Source organism: Lissotriton helveticus, chromosome 5_1 (genome assembly GCF_964261635.1).
Source record: "Lissotriton helveticus chromosome 5_1, aLisHel1.1, whole genome shotgun sequence".
NCBI classification, from domain to species: domain Eukaryota; kingdom Metazoa; phylum Chordata; class Amphibia; order Caudata; family Salamandridae; genus Lissotriton; species Lissotriton helveticus.
In genome coordinates, this window is record NC_136065.1 from 1,145,917,784 (window position 1) to 1,145,934,530 (window position 16,747).

Consider the following 16,747-nt stretch of genomic DNA (forward strand, 5'->3'; position numbering starts at 1 on the left):
CTAACCTTTGCCAACGTGCAACATACTTATGTTTTACACAGTATCAACTTCTATGCGTTCCTGAAACGAAAAGCATGAATGCACAAACTCACATTTGCTGATAAAGAACCTATACTTCCACTTTTTGTCCAAATCCTCTCTCGACCAGGACATTAATTATCCAAAATCTACAAACGCCTAATACCGAATTTGTCCAACTTACTGAAAGAAGTACAAAATGAATGGGTTAGGGATGGCTTGGTAACTAACGATCCTTTTTAGTTGGACAAAGATCTGGAAATATCCATTCACACAGAAGAGCAACCCGGTCCTGGCACAAACCAAATACATAATAGTACATTCAATGTCTGCACCCTATGTTAACTGCACAAACTGAATCTTAGAGAATCCCCCAGTTGTTGGAACTGTAACTAGAGCATTGCCGACTTACCCCGTACGCTGTTCTACTGCCCTACCTTTTCAAAGTTCAGGAAATATTTTTGAATTCATTAAATCACTGTTCCGAATTCAGCTAATGGAAGTATTCCCATACCTTCTCACAGGTCCTCCTGACATTCACATATCTCATGGAAAAGATAGACACCTGTTAAATTTCCTACTCACCCTTGTGTGTAAATTAATCCTTACTAATTGGAAAAATACTTCCAACCGTAACTTTGTCACTTGGAAACATTTGATTTCCTTTATCAGAGGTGCAGAAAACATCTCCCTACACGCCGTTCCTTGGAAAGCCTGATCCTCTTCAATGTGGCACATGTTGGATAGTTTCATGGCTAGTACAAAACCACCTTGAAACAATTAAGATGTACCTCGTTCAAGGAGAGAGATTAGGTTATGATTACCTATAAAAGTGCCCCAAAACTCTCTTGGATAATCCCTGAATAAGTGGTCCTGTTGCGAAATCGCTTGAGGCCACTAGTTACTTATCTGCTCCAATACGATTTTTGTTTTCCTTTATGTTACTTGGTTACTCCTAAGTGTGCATTATTGACTGAAAATGTAATTTTCACTCACTTTACTGTGTTCAGTTTACATTCTACTGTCATTTTCCTTTGTTGTCTTGCAAAACTCAATAAAGACCTTTGGATTAAAAAAAACTTGTTGATACCTAAAGCAATATGATTGTAAAAAGATACTTTTGTTTTTGTTCCATCAAAAAGGAACAAGCATGGAAAACAATTGACTGCATGTTGCAGCTTTGATGGTATTAGCAACGCAATGTAAATTTGAAAACATCACTTCTCAATTAATAGGAGATTTGGTTGTTGGAGGACGTAACAAGAAGTAGATCCAAGAGAAAATTTCATTATGAAGAATACATTCTTAGATACAACTATTGACATTGCTGAAGAAATTAAAGTTATATTTTTCAGCAAAAGAAGCAGCCAGGCCTGCAGATATTAACATTGTGTTGTACAAATGAAGCGAAAAAATGATTGTTGGTAGAAGAATAAGGGTCTTATTTAGAGTTTTAATGATGGGTACTCCGTCAAAAACATGACAGATATCAGATCCGCCTTATTACAAGTATATTATAACCTAATTCATTTGTAACAAGGCTGACAAGATGTCTGTCACATTTTTAATGGAGTGTTTGTCTGACAAGCTCTAGATCAAACCTTAATGATAGACACAATATTGTCAAGTTGTTGGGAAAGAATGTTACTTCTATCAAAAGTGAGGGAAGAGGATTTTCGGTCCATTCGGTTCCCCTGATTAGATCCGGAGGTAATCAAAAATAGGGAATGGACACTAGTATCTACTGAACCATTAGTTCAAAATTGACAACCCTCATAGGCAGTCCTGAAAAGAACCTATTAAGGTACCAGTGATTGCGCGTCTCTTATTTTGCACAACTGAACGCGTTAATGTCTCTGCACGCGACACCAATTAGATGTGGAGTATCGCTAACACGCATTCATAGCATGTTCTTTTTCTGTACATAATGTAAATATTTTCCCTTAGAAACGACTATCATACCCTTGCTAAAGTCCCCAAAAGAACCTATTATGGTACCGTTTCTTCACCAGTGATCGCGCGTCTTCTACACCACAAAACAGAACGCGCTAATGTTTCTGCACGCCATTCCAACTAGATGCGCAGTACCGATAACACGCATTAATCGCATGCTCTTTGTATATTATGTAAATACCTGTTCTCCATCACCTTTCCCGTGCCCAAAAAAAGTTTATGTAACTAGGAATTAGCTGCATAAGAATTCACTAGCAATACTAGTATGTGTGTTTTAAAAACTTTAAAAACATTATGCCTAATCACCATAACCACAATACCACAATGTTTTGGATTGTATGTGTTTGTGCTCCTATATTTCAGGTGACAAAATAAGAAACGCTAAAAATAGCGAAAGGAACCTACACTACTAGTGTGAGTACCTCATGTATGTTTTTTGTTTGTTCTTTGTCCTGACGAAAGCTCTATAGACCCGGCTGGGCCCAGAGAGCTGAAACATGTTGACGCACCCATATATACATTGGTATATGGTAATCTAGTTACTCGATTACATATATATCGAACCTTTTTTAATCGACAGTGTTATCCCCTTTTTCATTAAATAACTTTTGGAGATACACTGCTTTTATAAGTATTTCACCCTCCCTATTATTTCTGGACACTTCTACCTGGACCAGAGGTAGCCTCGGGTGAGGCAGGCATACTATACCCTTTTGACTTCCCTATGAATAAGCCATGACACCTGACGGGGCGGAAAAAAGATATACCGCATCGCACTAATCTTGTTGCCTATGAGGGTTGCCAATTTTGAAATAATGGTTCAGTAGATACTAGTGTCCATTCCCTATTTTTGATTACTTCGGGAAAGAATGTTAGACATGGGGCATCCCTACCCAGACATCTATGGAGAAGTCTTCTCCTGCATGTTGATTTGAAGGTTTGAGAGGGGCAAAGGCCAGATACTTTGTGCACATTTTTCAAGTAAGGAAACACTCTGATGTTAATGTGTTCATGGCTGATCATGTTGAAGGTGTAAATGAAAGGGTGCAGGCTATAGTAAAAGTGACTGCAAATGATGGTGTGGAATGCGAGTTGTAGCCTTCTTGTAGTGTAGTTCCTATTATCCCAATAGGCTCTGCGCATTGGAATAATACCTTCAATAGTATAGGCCTAGACCAGACGTTAACTAGGTCTACTACTGTCGATATTAGACTTAAAGTTTTGGGTTTGCCAGCTAGCTCAGAGTTCACTAGAAACTTTCTCGAATAGGCAAGGAGGAGTTGAACCTCCCTGGATAGACAAGAAGGGATTTAGTTTCTGACAACCATAGAACATGACAACTTTTCTCTTCCCTAATCAAGAGTGTATCTCTAGAGTCGTGTGAACAAAAGGCAATTTATTTTACTCAGTCAGTACGTGCATTCTTAGTCTCATCAGATTGTAGAGAAAAGGAAGAGACGGGCGTGTTCAATAAAAAATGTTATTTATTGATCAGTCTCTTTTCTCATACAAGAGAAATGGATCGATATTATTGCAATACTTATAGTTAAGTAAAGTGCATACATTAAAAGCAGAAGTATAAAATAATACTGTAAAAACATTGATATGGTTTCTAAGCCATATGAAGGTTTAAAATGAATAAAATATATACATACACATATACATTTGACTAATCGTACTCAACTGGTGTTTATAGCTACGCCTACCCCGTGTACCTGACCTAAGCCTAATACGTGGGCGGGAATAGAAAGTTACAGTTTAAGTTAAGTTTGTTTTTGCCAAGTGACTGACTAAAGAATTCTCTGCGAGGGGTTATTCAGTTCTGTACCTGGAATCTAGGATGGATGAGTGATGGTATCTCTCGTCTCTGGTCTCGATATTCCAGGCTGCCTGCGAGGGCTACCCGGAAGCGCCGGAGCTGGATTTCTCGGCAGGAGAAATAGGCAGCTGCTCGTTCTCAGCGCGTCAAGAAGGCGGGGCTGCGCCAGCGGGGTCTGCTCTGCTCTGGGCTTCGGCAAGTCTGGCTGCTCCGATCTCGTCACCCCCGCGTGTGTTTGCATAGGGCAATATCGGTAATATTTATACCTTTAAGGTGCCGAGATTGACGTAAGGATGGACATAGATACGTCAATAAGGATGTCATACGACTTGGTCGTTAGCACATTCTTTTGCTGAAGTTCTCGAAGAAATCAAAACAATGGCCGCAGGGTTTTTCCCAGGTTGACATAGGTTTGATTTGTTTTGAGAACTCCGTATGCCTTATCAGGGGCTGGAGGAATATCGCTTGTCTAATTAGATGGCAAGCGTTATGACCTAATCAGATAACACGTTCCTGTGCCGTAGTGTGGCTTTATCAGATAACGGTTCCTGCATCATGGGGGTTTTCTGCCTCATGGGCTGGCTGCTAGTTAACTTGTTAACCAGAATAGGGTCAGGAATAGGGGGATCGATACAGAACCTATAGGAATACATCACATTCTATGTTGATGTAACAGTTAATGGGGATGGCTTGATGTTGCAACTCAACTTGGACTTGGGGACTAGCCAATAAAATGGAACTACAGATGTGGCTTTTCTTTGAAAGTAGGGATGCTGAAATACTTTGATTTTATGCTGACATATAAATTAAATTACATTGAAGTCAGAAGAGTTATTGATATTTTGTCTGCCACCAAACAGGAGGATTCAAAATGATTCTTAAGCGGAGGTTTAAGGTTGGTGTGCTTTTAATTTTAGAGAAAATGTAAACACAGAGTAACCAAAGATGCATTAAGGAAAGTATTGCTTATGTGGGAGGAAAGAGAATTGGGCAAAGTATTGGATATGCTCAATAAAATCATGGTAGCCAGAGCACAGTAGTCGTTCCCCTCTGCCGTCATTGATTTTCTGTTTGGAAGGTCTTTCAAGGAAGCAATAGCCCGTTTTGTGTGCTCCTGTGCCGGGCTAGAGGCAATATTTCTAAACATATCCCATTCAGAATCTTTTTAGGATTCCTATGGTGATACTCATTTCTTGTTACATTGATACCTTGGTCCAGGGGACTTGGAGTATATCCCTTTCACATATGTGACAAAATCCCTTACTCTCTCCTCTGGTAATACACACAGTACAGGAATCCCACCAGAGAGATGTGCATATTGCAACTGGGAGAGGACACACTGGAAAAGGAAGAGAGATGCTCTTTAATTCAGAGAGAGATCACAAGGAAGGGGCCTGGACACACCTCAGGAAAGATATGTGGCTTATAAGAGAATTATAATGAGTAGGACTGGTAGCATTGGAGTAACTTTTTGATAAACATATCACTGTGGCTGACGTCCAGATATGAAATCTAGTCACTCCCATGGCCTGTGTTGTGCCAGCTTTGGAGTCTCGCCTGCTGTTATGGATGGAGTTTCTGCCTGGCCAGGACTGGAGGCCAAGCGCTGCTAATCTTCCAGCTTGGAGAGGGGAACTCATCCTGGGAAACCAACAACACCTGCTCTGGTGCCTGGAGCATCAGAGCCTGCCGGTTTGTCAAGGCTAATGTGCCCTATTAGGAACAGGAGAGCGATGGTGGGAGTGAGGTCCAGTGGGCAGTCCTTTTGAGTGGGAGCCTGGTGTGAGATGTGATAAGACAGCTGCTGCACTTATCGGGTCATTGCCTGTGTACAGATTTAAGTTGGCGACCTCCTAATGCCATGAGAGAGCCACCTTGAAGATGAGGGAGAGCAGAGTGTCCTGTGGTGAGAGTAAAACCTATGAAGCCTTTTTACGGTGACCCGTATGCCAAGAGAGGCCACTATGAAAGATACTGTTGGATAAGGAGGGTCGAAGGTTGTACAAAACATTAGCAGTGACCCCATATGCTAAGACGAGCTGCCATGATAGAAGCTGCCATGGGGCGAGGGCCGGATCCTTGGTTGGTATTATTGCAGAGGTGCGAATAGCCATTGCAGGGCTGACACCTGGCAAAGCGCCTGGATTGGATGGCTTACCGGGTGGCCTATTCAAACAGGAGCCCGATGTATGGGCACCATACCTAGTGACGTTATTTAACGCCGTTTTAAGGGGTAGGGATATACCGGGTACTTGGCTGGGCGCAGAGATTGTCCCTATTTACAAGAAGGGGTCACCTCTGCTCCCAGACAACTACAGGCCTATCAGCCTCATTGATGTAACTCTTTGGTAGGCTGATACTTGATCGCCTCCAAAATTGGATAGAGGAACTTGCCATTCTAAGTCCCTACCAGGCCGGGTTCAGAAGAGGGGTTTCCACAACGGACCAAATCTTTCGTTTGAACCTTTTGTTCTGGAAGACTGTGGCAATCGAGGGCGGCAGCTTATACACGGTCTTCTTGGACTTGCGAGCAGCATTCGATTTAGTGCCGAGAGATAGACTGTGGATTGTTCTGGCGGAGTTAGGGATCCCGGCGGATATTCTGTCAATTCTGATGAGACTACACCAGGGGAATTTCACCCGGGTTAGGTGTGGCAGAGGTGGGGCACTCTCGGGTAGCTTCCCCGTTGGCAGAGGGGTAAGACAGGGCTGTGTGCTAGCGCCGACCCTGTTCTGCCTCTTTGTCAACGGCGTGATCGACCACTTGAACAGGTTGGCTGATATCGACGCTCCCAAGCTTAATGGCAGCAGGGTGCCCGCTATCATGTTTGCAGACGACACCCTGCTGCTATCTAAGTCTCCCATGGGTATACAACGTGTTTTGGACGGGTTTTCGACCTTTTGTGTGGAGCGAGGGCTGGAGATCAATGCCATGAAAACAAAATTTATGATCTTCAACCCTCCCTCCTCAACTCGCCCAAACCCTTCCATAGGGCTGTTGAGATTAGAGAGGGTTCTCACCATTGAATACCTGGGGCTAACCATCAATCAGAATATGACTTGGGACTCACACTGCACCAAGGCCACCATGAAACTGGTCCAGCTAACGGGTGGCATTTGTAGGATGGCAAGTAGGTCGACTTTTAAGCCATTAGGTCCCCTCATTCATATCTATAAAATGCAGGCAAGAGGGGCCGTTACCTACGGCGGAGAACTGTGGGGCCATGCAATTGCCAAGAAACTACAGATTAGCGAGAACAACTTCATAAGGCAGCTGGCAGCCCTACCACCTGGCACCCCCCTCCTCCCGCTGAGATTAGATTTGGGTCTTAGACCCATTACTGAAGAACTGGGATTGAAACCTTTAACTTTTTGGCGCAGAATTTGGAGCTCCCCCGAACTATCGAGCTACAGGGATGAGCTCATGGAGATCCTACGCCTACCTAATGCTACCCTGATACCTTGGCTGAGATATATCAGGCAAACATGTGAGTCACTGGGAAGGCCGGAACTATGGCTTGACCTGGGTAATGCTTGTGAAAGGACCCCACGCAAACTTCTCTCTCTCTCGAATTCTACGAACAAAAGTTGATTGTCTCGATCGAGAGTACACACGAGGGGTCTTTAACTAATCTGTTCACCATGTCCAAGGACTCATACCTCCTAAAGCCTGTTTTAGATGGAATTAGTCCCGTCCTGTCAAGGAAATTATTCATGCAGTGGCGTTACGGCACTCTCCCTCTTGGGGCCTTTACGGATCGTTGGGGTAAGTCCCAGCCCTCCACACAGTGCCCAGCTTGCCGACATCCTTATGAAAATGATCTGCACATTTCACTTTTTTGCAAAGCTTATCAAAGACCCAGGAAATACTGGCTTGTTCCCCTACTAAAAAACCTCGGCTTCAGGCTCTACCTCCCAGCCTTCAGAATATTAAAGACAGATCTATCCCCTCCTATTGTGTTTGCAGTTGCGAAATTTTTAACAGCTATGTGGTACATTCGCAACCTTTGTATTAAGCTAAATAATGACAAAAGCATTGCTTGATGATTTTTTAAAATGTAATGCACTGCAATTGTTCTTTTTTGCCTTTGTAATCTTTTAATCTCTGCTTACCCGCACTGTTTTGACTTATTCACCACATTTTTCTTAATTTGACACCTTTTAATCATGTAAAATTGTTGTAATCTTTTATGATCTATATTTATCGAAATAAAGACTGTAATAATAATAATAATAATATTGCAGCAACTCGATATGCCACGAGGAGCTGCCAGTATCAAGAGTGCTGTGAGGATCAGTCGTCTGTGAACTGTGAAGTCATGTGATCTGTAGGTCACAATGGAGCATGGAAGATCTCTAACCTGCCCTGTGAGCTGAAGATGACTCTATGGGTGCATTGCCTCAACTCCGGGACACTGATCGGCAGCATCAGAATACAATCCCCTTTCCCACGATTGGGGAGGTCAGAACATACTGTGCAGGAGGAGCACTGGTCACCTCTGATAGCTGCTGGAGCCAACTGTGTAAGCTTACATTAGAGCCTGCACCTGCCTGGTGCTACTGCACCTCCCACATACAGCAGACTCTCTGAACAGGACTGGAGCCTCGTGAGTGCCCATAGATGGGTCACCCACTGAAATGCTGCTTGCTTCCTTGCTGCTGGAGTGGGTAAATCATTTACGGGCCTATCAGGCCCTGGGAACTAGCTGCTAAGAGCATGAGCTCCAAGACACTTTGGACCATTTTCTAAGAGTCAGAGTGGACTCTTGAGTTAAGGCTACAAATGATCATTTACTGGATGAGGCCACCAGTGAATGTGGAATAACCACAACCATATTATGAAGAGTGGATGAGACAGGGATCTCGCAGGGAAACACTAGAACCCCGACCTCAAGGGGAGATGTGTTATTGTTCAGTCATGTTGTAACATTTCTTTGAATGCGTAGAATTCGAAATATAATGCTTTTTTATTTAAAAAATAAATGTTTGACTGGACATTGATTTATTGACACTGCTGTGCGCTCTTTGAATTATGAGTTGTGTTCACTAATCTGCAATCTGAGCGAGCCTTTGACTCCTCGTCTAAAGCTACCACTGCGAGTAAAATACCTTAACCCCCAAGGTTGAACCCAGTAACCTCTGCATACCACCTGGCCATCTAAGAAGAAATTCTGACAACTACATAGCATTATGTTTTCAGCTGCATATTTTTTATGTTTTTCCTGCATTAGTATATATTTACATTCCTTCATAAGTATTGATTTTGATTTAGACATCCTATATTCATACGTAAGTATTATTTTCTCCTACATTGCCTATAAAATAGCAAGTACACTACTTGACTCAAGCCATTTTATTAGCTAAATCAGGTAATACATTTTGAATCAGTCTGTTACTTTGCTGATTCTGCACCTAATCAATGTATCAGACAATGTAATGAGCCACATCCTATGAGACCTATTTTTCCTGTCATCAGAGGTTCATGTCTTCTTGCAAAAATTCTGACACTGCACTTCAAATCACTGACTAATGTCTGATCTTAGCTGTAATAAATGCAACCACATGCAGTGTTAAATCAGCTCTTTAACTAAGGAAACCTGCTTTGAGTAGAATTACACTTTCATGAAAGAATAGCTCTTCCGAAGGGCACAACTCCTGTTTAAATTCTAGAAACCTGCTGAGCCTAATAGTGTTGGATATTTATAAAGGAGCTTCCATGTAGCAAAGCTTGAATGATCCACGAATATGTGGGCCAAAGCATAGTTATATTTATTTTTAATTCATGACTTCAACTCCAAAAGAGTATTAACAACATGACAATAACTAATACAACAGTATTATTTGACACATTGTATATGCATGGACATTCAAACACAAATACATTAAGTGGGAGGCACTAGATATGGCGCAATATTCGATGCAGTGCTTTTTCCATTATTGTGAAAAGTCGTCGTATAATGTTTTCTTCACAAGAGACGAACAGTATAATTTTCTCCACACGGTTCAACATTTCACAGGACCTGCTTCTGTTTGGCTTACAAGGGTAAAAGTGGGCAGAAACCCCTGCTTGCACCTAGTAATCATTGAACCCTTCACAATCAGTATTACTGGGTATGTAACTTGATCCTAGCAGACTGACCAATCTGCAGGCCTCCTGTGATTGAGGTCCATGTATTACACTCAGGAGAAGGAACCGAAAACCAGAGATCACCACCCTGATTTTACTGAGATTAAGGGAAGCAGGGTCATATTTAACCACATTTTTGTTTTGAAAGGCATGACCCTGTTACATAAAGATAGATTGCTTCTTGCATGCACTCACTGCTTTTTATAGTATTATATACAATTTGTGAGTACAAGTTTGGGATCCCCAGTGTTGCACTGTGGTCATCTTGAAACCCTAGCTTCACAGGGACTGGGTGGGAAAAGTGATCCACAGCAGTGTACAGGGAGACGATGCTCAAGACCCAAAACCCACCTGTAAGTGTGGGGTAGCGATCCTTATCCGTAAATCCTTATCATCTACGATGTTAAAGAATTGGACGGACCCAAATGGACGCTATGTCTTTGCCAAGCTTAGAATTGGTGAGGCCAGTGTCTGCATTGGATCGGTGTATGTCCTGACTGGAGCGAAAAAAATCATTCCTTCTTCAACTGAATCGCCTCCTGGTAGAGTTAGGTGTCTCACTATATTTTATTGGTGGGGACTGTAACCTGGTAAGAGACCCAGTCCTAGACATGTACCTTCAATATAGGAAATGCTATGGACAGAGCCCTGATGGAGGACATACTCATAGATAATGGTTTGGTAGATCACTGGCACCTTTGTAACCCAACAATATTGGTAGATAATGGTTTGGGAGATCACTGGCGCCTTTGTCACCCAACAGATGCAGAATATACTTTTACATCCCCTACTTACGGCACACTTTCTCACCTAGATTACTTCTCGGTTTCCCAAGGAATGACAGATGGTTCAAGACTCCCACATTCTAGAGGCAGCACTCTCTGATTATTCTCCGGTTCTCCTGTCATAGGAAATAGGAGTAGCCACACCAGGCCGTAAACCTTGGCGCATGAATATTCAGTGCGACAGGACCTATAAGGGTAAATCCCAATTGGGTGCACACCTTCAGGACTACCTCTTCACCAATCAAGGGCCTGTGGACTCCTGCAGGATCCTTTGGTCCGTAGCAAAAACTACCATCCAGGGTCAACCTATTTGAGTTGCAGCACAAGCCAATAGGCAAGCTGCTGGTAGGCAAAAAGAGCTGGAAGAGGACACCATGTCTTACACCCATCTATACACAGAAAAACCAACCCTTCAGCACCACAAATGATTGGAACAGGCACGCATGGCATTGAATGGTCTTTTTACTTCGAAGGCAGAAAACGCCCTACAAAGAATGAAAGGGAGACACTTCGAGCAGGAAGAAAAAGCAAAGAGATTACTGGCGGCACATCTACGCCAAAGAGAGTCGGCCATGGCTATACTGGCTATACAATCAGCCAATGGAGACATGTTCGCTAATCCCCAGGATATTGTAAACAAATTTGCCTTTTTCTACAGAACTCTCTACACCCCAGGGACTCAGGCTGCTGGGGACAGAATATCTGCCTTCCTTGCAGATGTGACTCTCCCTCTCCTTTCAGGCGAGGGCAGGGAACGTCTAGAAGGGGAGATCAGTAAAGAGGAGATTTCTTGTGCAACAGCCAATCTACCCTATCAAAAGGTCCCAGGTGAAGATGTTTTTTCAGCAAAATGTTACCGTTGGGTGAGTGAGGGAATAATTGACACCCTCCAAGCCACGTTTCAAGAGGCGGAACATAGTTCCTCTTTGGTTCGCCCATCTAATAAAGCAGTAATTGCTGTTCTATCTAAACCTGGAAAAAGATTCCCTACTTTTTAGTAGTTATCGCTATTAAACTGTTATATCAAAATTCTGGCCAGTATCCTAGCCTGTTTATGCAAAGTCCTACCCTCCTTGGTTTATCATACACAAGTGGAATTTGTACCCGGATGCTCCTCTAAGAACCACGGGTCATATTATCAAGAACTGCGTTAAAATTATCACCGCTTTTGGACTGGCATTGTCACTCAATCTGGAGATGGGAGAGGGTGGGAATACCTTTTTAAAGTTCTGGAACGGTTTGATTTGGGGAATCAGTTCATTTACCAAGTGCGACTGCTGTGCGATACGCCACTGCACAAGTAATTTGTGGGGCTTTGTATTGGAACCGTTCATGACTCGCAGAGCAACACATCAGGGACGTCCCCTATCCCTACTTCTCTTTCTTCTAGCTATGGAAACCCTAGCAGCCACAATACATCAAAATACCAATGTTACGGGCATAAGCCTTCCGTTGGGACAATCTCAACTCTTCTTATATGCGGATTATATATTGCTTACACTTACTGACTTGCCCCGCTCCCTGCCGTCCCTTCTACAAATTATAGATGATTTCTCCCCCTTTTCCGGCTTCAAAATAAACCGGGACAAAAGTGAAGCACTACCACAAACACTTCCATATATGGTTTCCCTTTACATTGGCAACATTCGCGCCTCAAATACCTTTGCATACTAGTAAACAAGGGGATGGAAGCGATGGTTACAGATAACCTCAATCCATTCAATAGATTCTAAGATAACATCTTTTGTATGGAACTCAGCGAGGCCCTGCCTCACAGCGCCAAAACTGAAAGCCAACCATTCCTGTGGAGCATTGAGCCTTCCTTAGATTGAACACTTAGCTCTTGCATTGCAATAATCTCAATTGGTGCATATGCCACCAGAATCTCCTGACACGCAACAATGGGTGCATATAGAAAGACATCTACTATCTACAGAGACAGCCATTTCTGCTTTATAAGGGACAGGAACAAGCAGTCAAGATCCCACTAATCTGGTTCTATTAGCCATGTGTAGGTCAGGGCAGCGAGCACATCCATTTTTGGACCTGAATCCTAGAATTCATGAGAAAGCCCCCCTGTGGGGTAACATGCATACCCATTAATAGGGAAACACTGTCCTGGCCTCTGTGGAAGTCAGCAGGCATCCACACCTTGGATCAGTTCCTTCATAACGGTGAACTCAAGACTTCTGCGCAATTGCGAGTGGAGTTTGACCTTTCGGAGCAGCAATCCTGCAAATACTTGCAACTTCGGCAATGCCTTAGGAGAGGCTTAGGACCGTATCCATGGTCACTACAGGCCTCACCAGTGGTATCGTACTTATACGCAGGGGGAAAACATAAAGAGGTTACGTCCGGTCTATAGAGTATATTCATTAGGAGACCTCCGAACCAGGTGGCAAACCCAGTTATTGATCTCTTATGAGGACGAAGAATGGACAGAGATCTTAGAGAGGCAAGACTAAAATGTTGCCAATTTAAAATCCTACATGATTGGCACCGGTCGCCAAACCAAATTACATAGAGCAGGACTTCTTTCACATCCCAACTGTTGGAGATGCACCAACACTAGCTCTGACATAACTCACATTTTTTACGAATGTCCGTTGATTCAATCCTTCTGGGTTTACGTGGGTCAGAACTTACGCACTACAATGCCTTTACACTTTCAACATACACCCGCTACTATCCTCCTGCATAACTTGCGACAATCTCAAGAACTTTCAAAGCCACAATGCCATCTCCTACACATAGCATTAGCCAGAGCTAAGATATGCATACTACGACATTGGAGATCTCCATCCCCGCCGTTGCTGGAGTCATGGTTGGTAGCCATGATACACACGGCCTCCCATGAACGTGTCATTTACAATATTCAGGACAGGTAGGTCTGTTCCATCAGGTATGGTCACCCTTTATACGTGCGGACAGCGATGATGACATAAAAAACCTTACCAGTTAACCCTACTCATTCAGTGATAACGGCGATGTCAGTTAGCTCTCCCTAAATTAAATCAAGAGCAGTGATTTCTTGCTTTACAATACATTCCCCTCACTAACACTAACACTAACACTCATGTAGTCTTACAGATATTCTAATCACCCTACTCCTCTATATCTCTCATATGGACTAGTCTAGTATGCCTTGCATCACTCATCTCACATCCTCAATACCCATAGACATTTACATTCTTAGATATGCACTATGATAATCTTTTTTGATTCCCCAAACTCGCCTTAAACTCCCCCCTGTTTTCCCCCCCTGGTACCGCAACACTTTAAAGCAACCTTTCAGAAGAATCTCCGCAATAGGTAATTAATAGCAGGATACTAACCAACAGTTAATTGCTGTCATAAGTCAACACACCCGATTTCTTGACATCACCAAATATGCACAATAAACTCAATTCATTGAACAAAATCGATATTCATAAAGACACACAATTACACTTGATGAACGCTACACCCTTTACTATTGTGTCATTTATCAGGTTGCAGGATACTTCATTCATCATTCATTTCTCATTCCTTCCCCTCTCCCTCTGATCTTTATCAATATATGCTTTTTTCAGCTTCTAAAAGGCACATGTTGTAGTATGGCTAAAGGCCTGCTTTTGCGCGCATTTTATGTTAGCATGGCTTATCAGACGTTTAAATGCCGTTTTACCTTTTGCTGCTTTTGCACACGACACTGCATAGCTGTTTTTGTAAGTTAGCCTTCACGAAGGTCTACACATGAGAAAAGGTTTGTTTTTGACATCTCTAGACTTACATCGTTCCCCCAGTCTGCACAGAGAGTGCTGAAGCCGTCAAGGTTATCAAAACATGTTAGCTGTTTTTTTACATGTTCGAGTAACTCTATCTGGACAACAGTTTGGCAGCTGTGAGCCAAGTAAGATTCTGGCGTCCTTATTATCACACACTTGCCATGATTTCAGACACTTTGAAGACTTCCGTTTCTAGGGATGCAGAGAGCTTATGCTGGGCCAGATGTAATTTACTCTTACTGAGTGGAAAGGTAATAGGGTCCCCCAAAACTAGCTTAAGAGACCTTCTATAGTTTATAGTACATAGTTCCTATATAGGGAGGGTGTTAAAACTAGGTGCTATAGGACCTGTTTTCACCATCATTGTAATATGATTTCTCCTTTTGTATTTTATGGAATTGTAACCATATGTCTGCTTATGTTGGCTAAGATACTGCACATGAGACCAAGTCGTTAAAATAAATATTTTAACCTTACCATGTCTCTTATTTACTCCTGTTGTGGAATGGTATGAGAGTATAACAAAAGAGTGTTCTTGCTTCCCACCATTCCTGAGATGGTCCTAAGTCGCATGTTCTAGGTTGTCTAATCATGGGTTGCTTTGCTATAGGACGAAGAGCTAATGTGACACTGATGCTAGCTGGTTGGGGTTTTTCTAGGTACGGAGGTGGGTTTCTGGTACATCACAATTCACTGACGTCCTAGGTCTCTGTGCACACTTCTGTGTATGAGCAGGATCCTTGCAACATGGCGCCGCCACCGAGTGTGGCCTTATTGTGAGACACTTGAGTAGTGCTTATATCAGTCTACGACCCCCTCACTATTGTTTCCGGTTGACAGTAGTGACGGCTAAAACCTACCTATAGTTACATAGGTCTTTTCAACCTTTATATTTTATAAATTGGTTTCCTATTGAATTACTACCCAGTTGTGCCTTTATATATATTGCATTGTACTTTTTTATCACTAAGTCATTATGGCTGTGGTTGATATCTCAGCACACAGTCGCTTGGCTGTGCGGAATCTCTTGCAGTATTACCTAATTTCATAAGAGGGGCAGGCAGTTGTTTTTGTTGTATCAGCTGATGCTGTGTACCCGTTTGAGTTGTTCTACTCATAGGTCACATTTCCTGCATTAGATGCTGTGTCTGGGGTATTTCACACTTACACCCCTGCTGATTTCCCGCAACCTCCCGGGTGGGGCCTTGGGAGGTGCAGCACATCCAGTTGGAGGGGGCGAGCTGAAGCTTAGTCCCGTCATGGTTGATGCGGTCATGGGCAAGCGTCCCCAGGATAAGGATGAGAGGCCTTTTTGGCTTGCCAAGAAATTCGACCAACTGGAAGCAGTATTCCTGAATACTACTCCTGTGGAGAAACACAGGATCCTTATCATCAGTTTGAAGAAAGAAGTGCCAGACGTAAATGACTGTACAACTTGGAGTGTGATTTTTGCGGGCAGTCTATACTAGGTGCTTCGGAACCCCGTCAATGGCTGTCCTGCCCTCCGTCATTAAGCGTGTTCAGGATGAACACAGAGGCGGCTGTGGAGTTGGGAATGCGACTCGTGGGATCGTTTGACATGGTACGCAATCTCATCCTTGCAAATGTCAAGGGGGATGCGGTAAGTTTCCAGGTGTTTAATGTTTTACGCGATGTCCCCGACGCCGACAAACCCCATCAGTTACCGAGAATTATTACGGAGGCTTATAAGACTGTTGGCCGTAATAGTTTGGGTGTTAAGCCTTTTGCTAAAAAACAAATACAGCAGCAAACTCAGCAAGCGTCATCTTAGAAGGATGACCTCCCAAAAGTGGAAAAACAAAATTGGAGTAAGGACAAAAAACAGGGAAACAGCAACAGAAACAGGGGTCCCATCCTGCTTCACCTACACCTGCCTCTACTGAGCATACATATGAGTTGCGCGACCGCAGTACTAATAAGTCACCTGATAGATTTCAGGTTCCTGAACAATGTTCTCCTCGCTCTTTGCAGGAAACATCGGTCTCAACCACCGGTGGAGGAGGCGGCGGCAGAGGTCGAGTTGCCCAACAGAGCCATGAGCACCCTCGCAAGGCTGACTGAAAAGGCAAGCAAGACGAGTCACATCGACATAGACCCCAGTTTCATGAGAAGAAAGTTGCTGCTGTGACATCGAGATATGCCAGAGACAGTGGGAACTCAGCTTCGGAATCTGACATGGACGCTGACGCTGAGCGGCGGCGATTAACATGGTGCGAGAAACCCTGCGTCCACTACTGAAGGTGACAGCGACTGACAC